The sequence below is a fragment of the Triticum aestivum genome, chromosome 7A, assembly GCF_018294505.1.
Source record: "Triticum aestivum cultivar Chinese Spring chromosome 7A, IWGSC CS RefSeq v2.1, whole genome shotgun sequence".
Taxonomy (NCBI): domain Eukaryota; kingdom Viridiplantae; phylum Streptophyta; class Magnoliopsida; order Poales; family Poaceae; genus Triticum; species Triticum aestivum.
Genome location: NC_057812.1, coordinates 48,314,826 through 48,326,725, shown reverse-complemented (window position 1 = coordinate 48,326,725; position 11,900 = coordinate 48,314,826).

Sequence of the window (11,900 nt, the reverse complement as noted above, 5' to 3'; positions counted from 1 at the left end):
GCCTAGAGGGTGCCAACGCATGGGAAAACAGAGGGGAAAAGCGGCGGAGCTCACAGAGAGGTCGATGAGCAGATCAGTGGGCTCGGGGCGACCCGAGCGAGGCGGATCGATGAACGGCGTCCGGCGGGTACCGAGGTTGAACACGACCCGATGGCGGCGATGCAGGGCCTCCGGCGAAGAGTGGCTCGGTGAGGAGGGCGAGGGCATCGCGGCAGAGCTTCTGGGCTCATCGATAGGGCGAGGGATGGTCGGTGGCTACGGCGGCAGCGAGCGGCGGCGACGGCTCCGCTCGGCTTCGGGAGAGAGAGCGAGAGAGGCGAGGCAGGGAGAGAGGGGAGCGATCGAGGGGGTTCCAGGGGTCTGCGTGGCGATGCCAGAGTCGTCCAGAGCGTCGAGGTGGTGCACGCACGCAGGCCGGAGGTGGCCAGCGCGCGCGGCGACCACGCGCCCTGCCTACTGGCGTGAGGAGGGAGACGACAGAGGGAGGGGCCAGGTGGGCTCGGCCGCGCAGGTGGGCTGGGCCGGCCACTTGGGCCGCCAGGTAAGGTCCAGGTGGGCTTCTCTCTCTCTCTCTCTGCTTTTATTCTGTTTTAGTTTTTCTATTTCTTCTGTAGCTTTTAGGGCTTTAATTAAAATACCAGATCAAGCCCAAAAATCAAGAAACTGCTCATGGCTACTGTTTAGAATATACCAAACAGTAAACATTTTAGTTTATGATTATTTGAGCATTTAAAATATTTAGTAGCATTTAAATGCCCAAATGCAAATAAAGTATGATTTAATTCAGTGACCAAATATGTCATGAAAAAATGTGCAACACCTCTGGTTATGGTTTTAGCATTTTCCAGAAATGATGAACATCTTTAAAAGCCATTTGGATTTACTGGAAATATTTTGGGTTGAACCTAGTGAATTCCATTAATGCTAGGGTTTAGGCAATCCCCATTTCAAGTTTCTTTCAAAGTTTAAACATGATGCACACATGAAGTTACCCTAGTGCAATGCCAGAAGCTAGGGATGTGACAACTCACCCCCACTAAACAAGAATCTCGTCCCGAGATTCAAGTCGTGAGGTAAGAAGACAAAGGGGACACAAGCTAATACAATCTTCACAATCCAGATGTCTTCTCGAGGATGTGGATCCATTGCAGCACCTTGATCTCGACATCCTCGCTTTTGAGATCTTCTTCTATGCAGTGACGACGGAAAGAAACTCTACTAGAGTTGATCTTCTCGAAGATCAAGCTATACAAGATCAACTCGCAGAATGAGATGTTGAAACATCTCGAGTTGAGACACCACACACGTCGAGAGGGACGGAAGAACAAACAACGAGGTTTGATTTGGTGGGCAACAATTCCACGCTTAGAGAGATGGTGGATGGTGTCAAGGTGGCGAGGAAATAATTGCCATGATTCCATAACGGGGCACCATGGGAAAGGTAACTCGTAGGATTATTCCCTTAAGTGGCAAAAAGAATTACTTTTGATACAGAGATCATTGAAACTCTATATACCAGCCTAAGGCAATCACAAACGATCGTTTGAACGAATTCAAAAGAATGGCATACTCGAACTGGATGGATGATGTGGACTACCTTGTTGAAGACAACGCAATGGATGACTTTTGCTTATCACCGGAAATGGAGGGGACCCATGGCAAGTCCATGTTGAAGATGATCCTGGACAGCAATTGCTAAGAAGGGCAGCCCATGGAAAGTTGGCACAAGGCAGTGCAAGCTGGGAACAAAATGCAAATATCGGGAATGTTCCAACCATCATATCTGCCTGAGATTCAGATCTGGTTGGTGTCAGGATAGTTCAGACAGAATGTCTGAAAAGGAAAGGTTGCAACACGAATCGACGAGATGATGTTGCGAGATTCTCGGGAAATGAACTACAATAGCAAGCTCCAAAACATGAGCTGGTTCTGCTACACACATATGAACACGCTGTCCCAGACAAGTATGATCACGTAGTAGTCTTAAGATAAAACACTACCGAGTTTAGGTGGAAAACCATCATCGAGGATGTCGGAGTCTTGTGCATGAACTAGTATTCGCACAGCAACTTCTTTTCCTCGAACAAATCAATCAGTGGCTTGGTGTGCTAGGAACACATATGGAGTGGAGGTAATTAATCTGCCAAACCATAGAATACTTCGCACGCATGCATGACTGACTTGGGATGATTCCAAGGGAAACAAAACAAACCTTTCTCAAATTCATGGCGACAACTTACACCTAATGCACGTGAATTCGAGGAAGTCACTTCTTCCATCCAAGCGTAAGCTTCATGAACGGAACACGAAGGCATTGCTTACAAAGTTTCCAACACTAGGTTGATGTTCAACATGAATCACGGGGGAGACAAAATGTTGTTGATGGGCTCAATAGCAACTCATCGGAATTTCCATATCACTGGACTTCCACCATCATGTGAACACGGTGATAGCATTGGTCAGACCAAAAAATGTAATGGTGTGTGCTCGGGGGATAGACCACGAGTAAGACAACATTACGGACATCGTTGGCTCTGGTTTGACTTGACGATAGCCCATACTCAAATCAAAGTTTAGATACAACAATAGGTCCAACAATTGATCACAAGGACCAATCGATGAAGATATTATCTTTCTTCAACACACACACAAGGTTATCCCTTAAGAGTGAACTAAGTAGATTAAGCTTTTATCTTCCAACTCTCCAAGTTGTTGTTTAGCTTAAATAACCAGCTCAGGGGGTAACCGACACAGATTTCTTGGAGAATGGCTGGTTTACAAGAAACCAACTCGATCACGAGCTCAACATAACGGTTAGGTGACAACCAGGTAATACTTCCAAGAAGATTTTCAGAAAATCACGAACCACCGGTATGTTATTAAGTTCGAGAACAATCTTGCTTTTCAGGGCAAGATGATATGATCAAAAGAGTGAGGGATTGAATAATCCTAACTCATTGATCGAAGAGTGCACCGGAAATAAGGACTAGGTAGCACGATCAATCTTAGGATGATGATTTGATAACCAACACGCTAAGAATGAGAATAGTGTCCATTAACTACCAAGCAACACAGTTGCTAGGAGTATTGATTTCACACAACACGATTCACTTGTCGGCATTCCGGTTACAATAACACGGGACCGAGGAATGAATAATGATGGCGAGAAGTATTACTACGTCAAGAATTCATAAGAGGTGGTGCAATTCTCATGACACTCTTGACATAAAGATGGTAACACTCCAAGGTAGAGTGGAGCAGAAGCTGGATTGGCATTTTGATCTGCGGGATACAACTACTTTGACCCAATCCTAGAAATGGATAAGGTACTGGAGTTTGTTTCTCCTAGTCATTCTGAACTAGAATGGCTTGACGGACCACAAGAATAATAGGCATCGATGAATGAATGCACGACTACTCCTGACTATCAATTGATAGACGGTGGTCAGGATACAACTAAAGAGAGACAACTCAAAGGGCATATATCTTTGTGAGTTGTGGATGCGTAGGTTAGTATGTCGAGCAAAGCTCAACATTTCTTCCGGATAACCCATGCAGAAAGGTAGAACTGGCAGAATCACAATTATGGATGGAGAACTCCTCAAGAGTACTCTGATTGTGAGCTTTTGGTTCAAAGGCTTTTGCCATATTGGTTCATGGTATTGGAAGAAGGATATACCACGGACCTCAAGGACTAATGCAAGGTTACTAATATCCTAAAGAAACTAGCAAATACTAACAACATGAGGTAAGTAGGGTGAATCTCGGGTTCGAGAACCTAGGAATAGAATACCTACTAACTAATAACATCACGGGATGCTTTTGAGAAAGATGGCCAGAATCATCACGCTGGGAACACAAAATATGGCTAGATTACTAGGTGACTCCCTAGAACACCTAGGGTCATAATAAAAGCTCCAACATATATGTTGAGGCAACAGAGGACCTCAACTCACCGATTAGTGTGATTACTCTGGCCCAAAGGAACGTCGGTAACGGGAGGAAGGAATTTGCAAATGCATCAGACTATGTAGAGACCTGGGATGACTCGGGCAGCATAACAGCTGTAAATGCTCAAAATGATTTGAGACATCCTGCAAAATGGTGGCATAACCACTCAGAAGCACCATATCAAAGTTCTGGTTCAACTGACAACATACTAAAAGTAGTAGAAACTGAATTGAGGCCTGGAACCAACAATCTTATAAGTCTATGGATTAGTAACACGTCATCCTGATAGATAGATGAGAAGGCCTAGTTCTTAACCGCCGTAGAAAGGAAGAGGATGACTCAGGTCAGAAGTCCATGAGGTATAAGGAGTAAAAAGAGCCTTACGTTCCCTTCCCCAATCAATTCCCTTACATAACTAAAGCATTTCTAGACTCAACTTCGACCAGTTTGGCTTGGTAATCCTACAGGCAGTCAGGCACTGATACCAACGCTGTCAGGACCCCGATCCTAAGTCACATCGATCCAGCATGTAACACATCATATTACTTCGCGGCCTCACGCACGGTATTCCCACGGGTGCCAGCTTACTTGGCCCGGGACCGTTTGCGCCTTTTGGCTCACGTATATGATAGTGTCGCTAGCATCCATATGACAAAGAACCCGGGCCGACATGGCTAGTCGTGAACCCAAAGCGGCACTAACCCATGGAGACAGGCATACATGAATCAACTTCGAGCATGTCGGTCAACAGCGTATGAATCCGGGCTGTAGCACTGGGCTAACAGGACTCCGGTAACTCGGGCTGTAGCAGGCTAGGCAGGACTCCGGATGTCACCGCGTGACATTTCCCCGAAGGGACGGACATAGGAACGAAGTGAATCACATGCCGGCCAGTCAAGTGTTCCGAGCAGTAGTGCTGGGCTAGCAGGACTCCGGTGAACCGGGCTGTAGCGGACTACTATCGCTCAGAAGCACTAGACTACATTTCCCCATATAATAGGCTACCAAGGATAAACAACTAGATAGTTGGATCCCACTCATACCAAGCATTTCAATCATACACACAATATGCCTGATATGAGTAAATACAACATGGCATCACAACATAACTCTACGACTCAAAGTATTTATTCATTAGGCTCCGAGGAGCAAGATATTACAAACATGGGTCTCATGACCCAACATTCAGAGCATACAAGTCAAAGCATATGCGGAAGCGTAACATGTCTGAGTACAGACATCTACAAATGGAAAAGGCTGAGAAGCCTGACTATCTACCAGATCCTGCCGAGGGCACAAAATCGTAGCTGAGGTATCAAGCTAAACGTCGAAGCCCACACGGAACTACTAGCGAGACTGATGTCTCTCTGCAAAAACATAAAATAGGCAAACGTGAGTACAAATGTACCCAGCAAGACTTACATCAGAACTAGGTACATATGCATCAGTATCAACAAAGGGGGTGGTGGAGTTTGACTACAGCAAGCCAGCTTTGACTCAGTGGCTAACCTAAACTATGATTGCAAGTAACTCTTTTGAGGTGGCGCACACGAGTCCACATATTCACCATATCAATACACCACTATGGATCCACTCCCGTCTCCCTACGAGAAGGCCATCCATAGCACTCACGCTTATCTTGCGAGTTTTAGAGTATCCACTTTCACTTGTCTATGAACTGTTATAGGCAACCCAGAAGTCCATTACCGCGGACACGGCTATTCGAATAGATGATGTTAACCCTGCAGGGGTGTACTTCTTCACACACGCTCTCACCACTTATCGCCGTTTACACGACATGTACTCGGCAACCTTCAAGCGGAAGCCCAGCGAGGGTGTCGGCCACGGCCTACCTAAACACTCAAGTCTCTAGTCCAGGTTTATCACCTATTCAGGTTCCATCCGCAGGGAGTCCGGCCGAGGTTTCCACATACGGCCCCAAACGATGTGTACAGGGTTCCGAGACACCAAACGGGCGCCCGGCTGGCCCGGCCACGTGCCTACCGCAACACAGCCCACCCCTACGGTCAGCGCTGCGTGTGGCCCCCAGCATACTACAAACACCAGAAACTACTTTGCAACTCCTGGACAGAGGACAAGCGTGATCAAGAAGCCGAGAGGGTCCATTGGTTTCGGGCCCAATGCGTGGTAGTAATTGTTTCATGGATCACAAACACAGAACTCGGTTCCTAAGGACGGCTTCAATGAGACAACCCACCATGTACTCCTACATGGCCTCTCACCGCTACCTTTACCAAATCGTGTTCACACACTTAGCTCACACACAGTAGGACATGTTCATCACCGTTCCAATTCATTCCCGATGAATCAGACCCGACTCAACTCTAAGCAGTAGCAGGCATGACAAACAAGCATGAATGAGTAGGCACATCAGGGCTCAAACAACTCCTACTCATGCTAGTGGGTTTCATCTATTTACTGTGGCAATGACAGGTCATGCAGAGGATAAGGGGTTCAACTACCACAGCAAGTAACAGTTGAATCATTGTTGTCCTAATGCAGTAAAAGAGAGCAGGAGCGAGAGAGTGGGATTGTATCGAAATGAACAAGGGGGTTTTGCTTGCCTGGCACTTCTGAAGATAATATAGTTCTTCATCGGTGTCATCGAACTCATCGTCAGAATACGTCTATCGAGAGGGAACAATTACCGGCAACAGAGAAGGAGAACACAATCAATGCAATGCAACAATATGATGCATGATAATGTCATGTCAATATGCTGTTGATTGAGCTAATGTAATTAGCAACGATTTAAATGGAGTTGGTTTGAAGACTAGATTCATATTTGAACTCCACATGAGGCATTTCAAATACCATTAATTCAAATTGTCATATACAGTGGCTGTAAGTTGTTCAAACATGCATGAGAATGCCATAAACAGATTCCTTGGATTTTTTTGATAATTTTTCATATATAATTTGTTTGATTTGGAGTTACGGTTGAATTACTATGATTTTTAGAAGTTTAGGCAATTTTCTGGATTTTCCTGAATAAGAATAAATCCAGAAAAGGTTATCTGCGTCAGCATGACGTCGGGGTGACGTCAGCAGGTCAAAGGCGCCAGCCCAGGTCAAAGCTGACGGCTGGGACCCACACGTCAGTGAAACAACTAATTAACAGGGATAAGTTAATACTAACTAAACTGTCAGTGGGGCCTGGGCCCACATGTCAGTGACTTAGTGGATTAACTAAAAGTTAATTAGTGCTAAGCTAAAATTAGCAGGACTCTGGGCCCACCTTTCGTTGACCCAGGGGAGTCAAAGCCCGGGTCAAACGAGGTCAACTCGCCGGCGGCTCGACGCCGGCGAGGCCCGAGACGGTGGCGCAGCTCGGAAAACGCCCACAGGGCACAGGCGAGGCCGTTCTTGGGCTCGTTGGAGAGCTCCTGCAGTCGCGCGTCTAGTGGTGGTGGAGGCCGGGTCTATCGTGGCCAGAGCCAACGACGGCGAGCTCCAAGGCGGCGGCCAGAGTTCGGCCATGTGCGGGGTTGGGGCTGCGGCGTGCAAACGCGGGAACTGAGAAGCTAGTGAGGCACTACGCGATGCGGCAAGCATGTTCGATAGCACGGGATGACCAAATGGTCGCCGAAGTGACGCCGGCGACAAGCTCGAGTGGAGGCGAGCTTCGGCCATGGCGGAACTATGGCCTAGAGGGTGCAAACGCGTGGGAAAACAGAGGGGAAAAGCGGCGGAGCTCACAGAGAGGTCAATGAGCAGATCAGTGGGCTCGGGGTGACCGGAGCGAGGCGGATCGATGAACAGCGTCCGGCGGGTACCAAGGTTGAAGACGACCCGATGGCGGCGATGCAGGGCCTCCGGCGAAGAGTGGCTCGATGAGGAGGGCGAGGGCGTCGCGGCGGAGCTTCTGGGCTCATCGATAGGGCGAGGGGTGGTCGGTGGCTGCGGCGGCAGCGAGCGGCGGCGACGGCTCCGCTCGGCTTCGGGAGAGAGAGCGAGAGAGGCGAGGCAGGGAGAGAGGGGGGCGGTCGAGGGGGTTCCAGGGGTCTGCGTGGCGATGCCAGAGTCGTCCAGAGCGTCGGGGTGGGGCACGCAGGCAGGCAGGAGGTGGCCAGCACGCGTGGCTACTACGCGCCCTGCCTACTGGCGTGAGGAGGGAGACGACAGAGGGAGGGGCCTGGCGGGCTGGGCCGCGCAGGTGGGCTGGGCCGGCCACTTGGGCCGCCAGGTAAGGTCCAGGTGGGCTTCTCTCTCTCTCTGCTTTTATTCTGTTTTAGTTTTTCTATTTCTTCTGTAGCTTTTAGGGCTTTAATTAAAATACCAGATCAAGCCCAAAAATCAAGAAACTGCTCATGGCTACTGTTTAGAATCTATCTAACAGTAAACATTTTATTTTATGATTATTTGAGCATTTAAAATATTTAGTAGCATTTAAATGCCCAAATGCAAATAAAGTATGATTTAATTCAGTGACCAAATATGTCATGAAAAAATGTGCAACACCTCTGGTTATGGTTTTAGCATTTTCCAGAAATGATGAACATTTTTAAAAGCCATTTGGATTTACTGGAAATATTTTGGGTTGAACCTAGTGAATTCCTTTAATGCTAGGGTTTAGGCAATCCCCATTTCAAGTTTCTTTCAAAGTTTAAACATGATGCACACATGTAGTTACCCTAGTGCAATGCCAGAAGCTAGGGATGTGACAAGTGTGGGTGATAGGAAGCAAGACTCCGTGCAAGAAAGAAATGTTGACGGAGAAACTACAGATAGATACAGAGATGGAGATGCTAGCTAGAGGGACATCCGCTAGTTTGGGTGTTCGAGATGACCGTCGGGTGGTTCATAGGGTGAAGTTATATATGTGTGTGAGAGGGCACTTGACTGCATGTAGAGAGAAACATATGTAGTGTGCGTGATAGGAATCAAGAGTGAGGGCGAGAAAGATGGTTGATGGAGAAACAGATAAATAGAAAGATAAAGTTTCTAGCTAGTGTGTGTTAGAGATAGGAGTCGAGTGGATTAGAAGGCTGGGTTATGTGTGTGGGTGTGAGAGAGATAGAGAGAGGGTGCATGTGAGTCACATACAAACAGATATCAGAGAGTAATGAGATCCAGAGAGACGGAGTTTTGTGTCTGCGGGAGAGAAAGATATTTCACAACGAGAGTGATAGCTAGAGAGACATACGAGGGAATGCAAGATATCTCTAGGGAGAGAGGGTGTGTGTGAGCGACATACAAGAGAACAATGGAGAAATATGAGACCCTGGGAGACAGAGTTTGTGTTTGTGTGTGAGAAAGAGATATTGAAGAGGAAGAGTCGTAGGTTCTCATATCTAAGGAGCGAAAGACATCTCTGTATGAGGGGTGTGCGAGTGGCACACATGGGAATAGTAGAGAGAAATGAGACCCCGGGAGACAAAGTTTTGTGTTTGTGTGAGAGAAAGAAATTCCACATTAATGGTAGTGAACTATATGTTGAGCTAAATTTACTTAAAAGTTTCATTCCAAATGATAATATGGGGCTGGTTCATATCTTGAAATTTCCTAAACGGCTAGATTGTTTCCCTAATGCAACTATTGCATATAGAATTTTGTTAACTATTCCAGTGACCGTCGCATCAGCTGAGAGAAGTTTCTCCAAATTGAAATTATTGAAGTCCCATCTACGTTCAACAATGACACAAGAAAGGCTCAGTGGGTTGGCTACTATAGCAATTGAAAATGATATACTGGAGGGGGTTGCTTATGAAGATCTAATTGAAGATTTTGTATCAAGAAATGCTCAAAGGATGGCATGCTTTGGCTAACAGAGTAAAAGATGGACATGTAGCTCAAAATTCTAAGATTTTTCTCTTGTATTATGTAGTTCCTTGAGAAATCTGTACTGCTGTAGTGAGTAATAAAAATAATGTTTAAATTGCCTACTTGACTTTCTTATACATGGGGCCTAAATTGCGATTTCGCTCCGGGGCCTCAATTTCTGGGGTACAGGCCTGTAGAGTAGCCTACCCACTGGGAAGAGAAACAGAGCATCGTCAGGACGGTGGTTGGTAGCGGCCGGAGTGTCCTTGGCGCCGTCAAGGGAGCAGAAGGGAGGCGGGGGGCGATGTAGGGATGTGTGCAAGTGCAATTGATTGATGTGCACCTAGTGGAGGAGGGAAGTGAGTGGGGAGCTGCCGGAATCGACGATGGCATGGCGGCGGCGGCGGCACTGGCCGGAGTGGAAGGAGGAGAGCTCGGGAGGCTAGATACTGGAGGAGGTGGAAAGGGGGATGGTGTGGGGGAAGACAAATTGGGTGGTGGCGGCCGGTGTCGGTAGGCTGATTTCTGGCCTGCGCGACCGCGTGGGAGGAGAGCAGCTACATCATTGCGTCCCGGGAGTGGGAGGAACGACGCTCATGCATGGCCTTGTGCCTTGTTTTTTTTTGAATTGGTTTGAATTGCTTACCACATATGTCACGTGGTTTGCGCCTTGGTTGGTTTACGGCGTTGAAGAAAAGAGGATCTTTGTTGTGCTTGGAGTGAAATACGTACTAGTTTGTGAGCTCGATGGATTGATTGAGGCGCCGGCAGGCGTGTTGTTTGTGGTTGTCGGCCGCGACGAGAAGCGATTGACTAGTGAGGTGGAGGAATTGGGTGGGGAGTCGACGATGGAGGCGGCGGGTGCGGTGACCGAACGGAGATGAAGGAGGCGAGGTCTCCACGGACGGACGGGCGGCGCGGCGAGAGGGCTCGTCTCGCTGGCGTGGTAAGGTAAGTGAAGGCCATCGATTCGATTCGATCGTGATGGAAAAAAGATAAAAGTTTCGCCGCGAGTCGTCGATGAGAAAAAGGAAAGAAAAGAAAAGGATGATTCTCGGGGAAGGAAAGGAACTGACGTCGCTCGCCGTGCTGGACATGAATAGGGCTAAGGCCGGACATCCGGGGCACGAGCCGGATATCCGGGGAGCAGCCCGGACATCCGGCATGAGGCCCGGACATTCGGCACTCCCGGGGGCAGAATAAGCCAGAGAGTAGTGATAGATCAAATGAGTTATTGAAAGGAGATATTTTGGCAAGAGCAAGTCTTTTACTAACCCTATCGATCCCCTCTTAATAGTGTGGGATCCTATACTCAAGGAAACAAAATATGAAATCATTTTAATACTTCATCCTTGAGTGAAACCACTTCGTATGCTCTTGATGCACACACTTTGATGCACCGGGGGCTAACACCTGAGATTTACTTCACAACCATTGTTAGACCCCTGTAACACCCCCAATGTCATGCTACATTAATCCCCTGTTAATGGTGTCAGGTCACCATGCTACTGAGCTACTTATCACTTGATGGAAAATCAAAGTCAAATTCATATTCAAATTTTGAGTAAAATTCAAAATTTCTCAAACATGAAAACTAAAATGTTCTTCATGTGCCAAATAATCCATAACTAATATTGGTAGTGAACCAACATTTTTGCAAATGTCTAAGTGCCCTAAACCACTTTAAAACAGTGGCTAAAACTATAGTTTAAATGCCCTTTTTAAATTATGAAGGTTGCAAACTATTTCTAAAGCCTCACAATCTTTTGTGGCAGTGCCAACTACTACAATGTAATTATGTGGCCCAGTCCCACACTTTACATAATCCTTTTGGCAACTCAAATATTTCATAGCTTTTTCCTATAAAAAGAAAAGAGCATTAGAATTAAAATAAAATAGGGGAAAGAAAAAAAGGGGGGCCAGGCTACACTGTGCACTTGGCCCAGCCGCGCAACAGGGCAGCCCAGCCCACCTAACCCTACCGTCCCCTACCTCTGTTCACCAGGGGCTGGGTGGACGCGCGCGCGCCGTCCATGGCCGCCGATGGCCACGGCGCAGCCATCCGGTGGCTCCTCGGCGCCTACTAGGTCGCCCCTACCCCGGACGAACCCTAGCGTCCCTCCCCACTTCCTTCCTCTCCCCCCAGATCCACCCCGCTCTCCCTC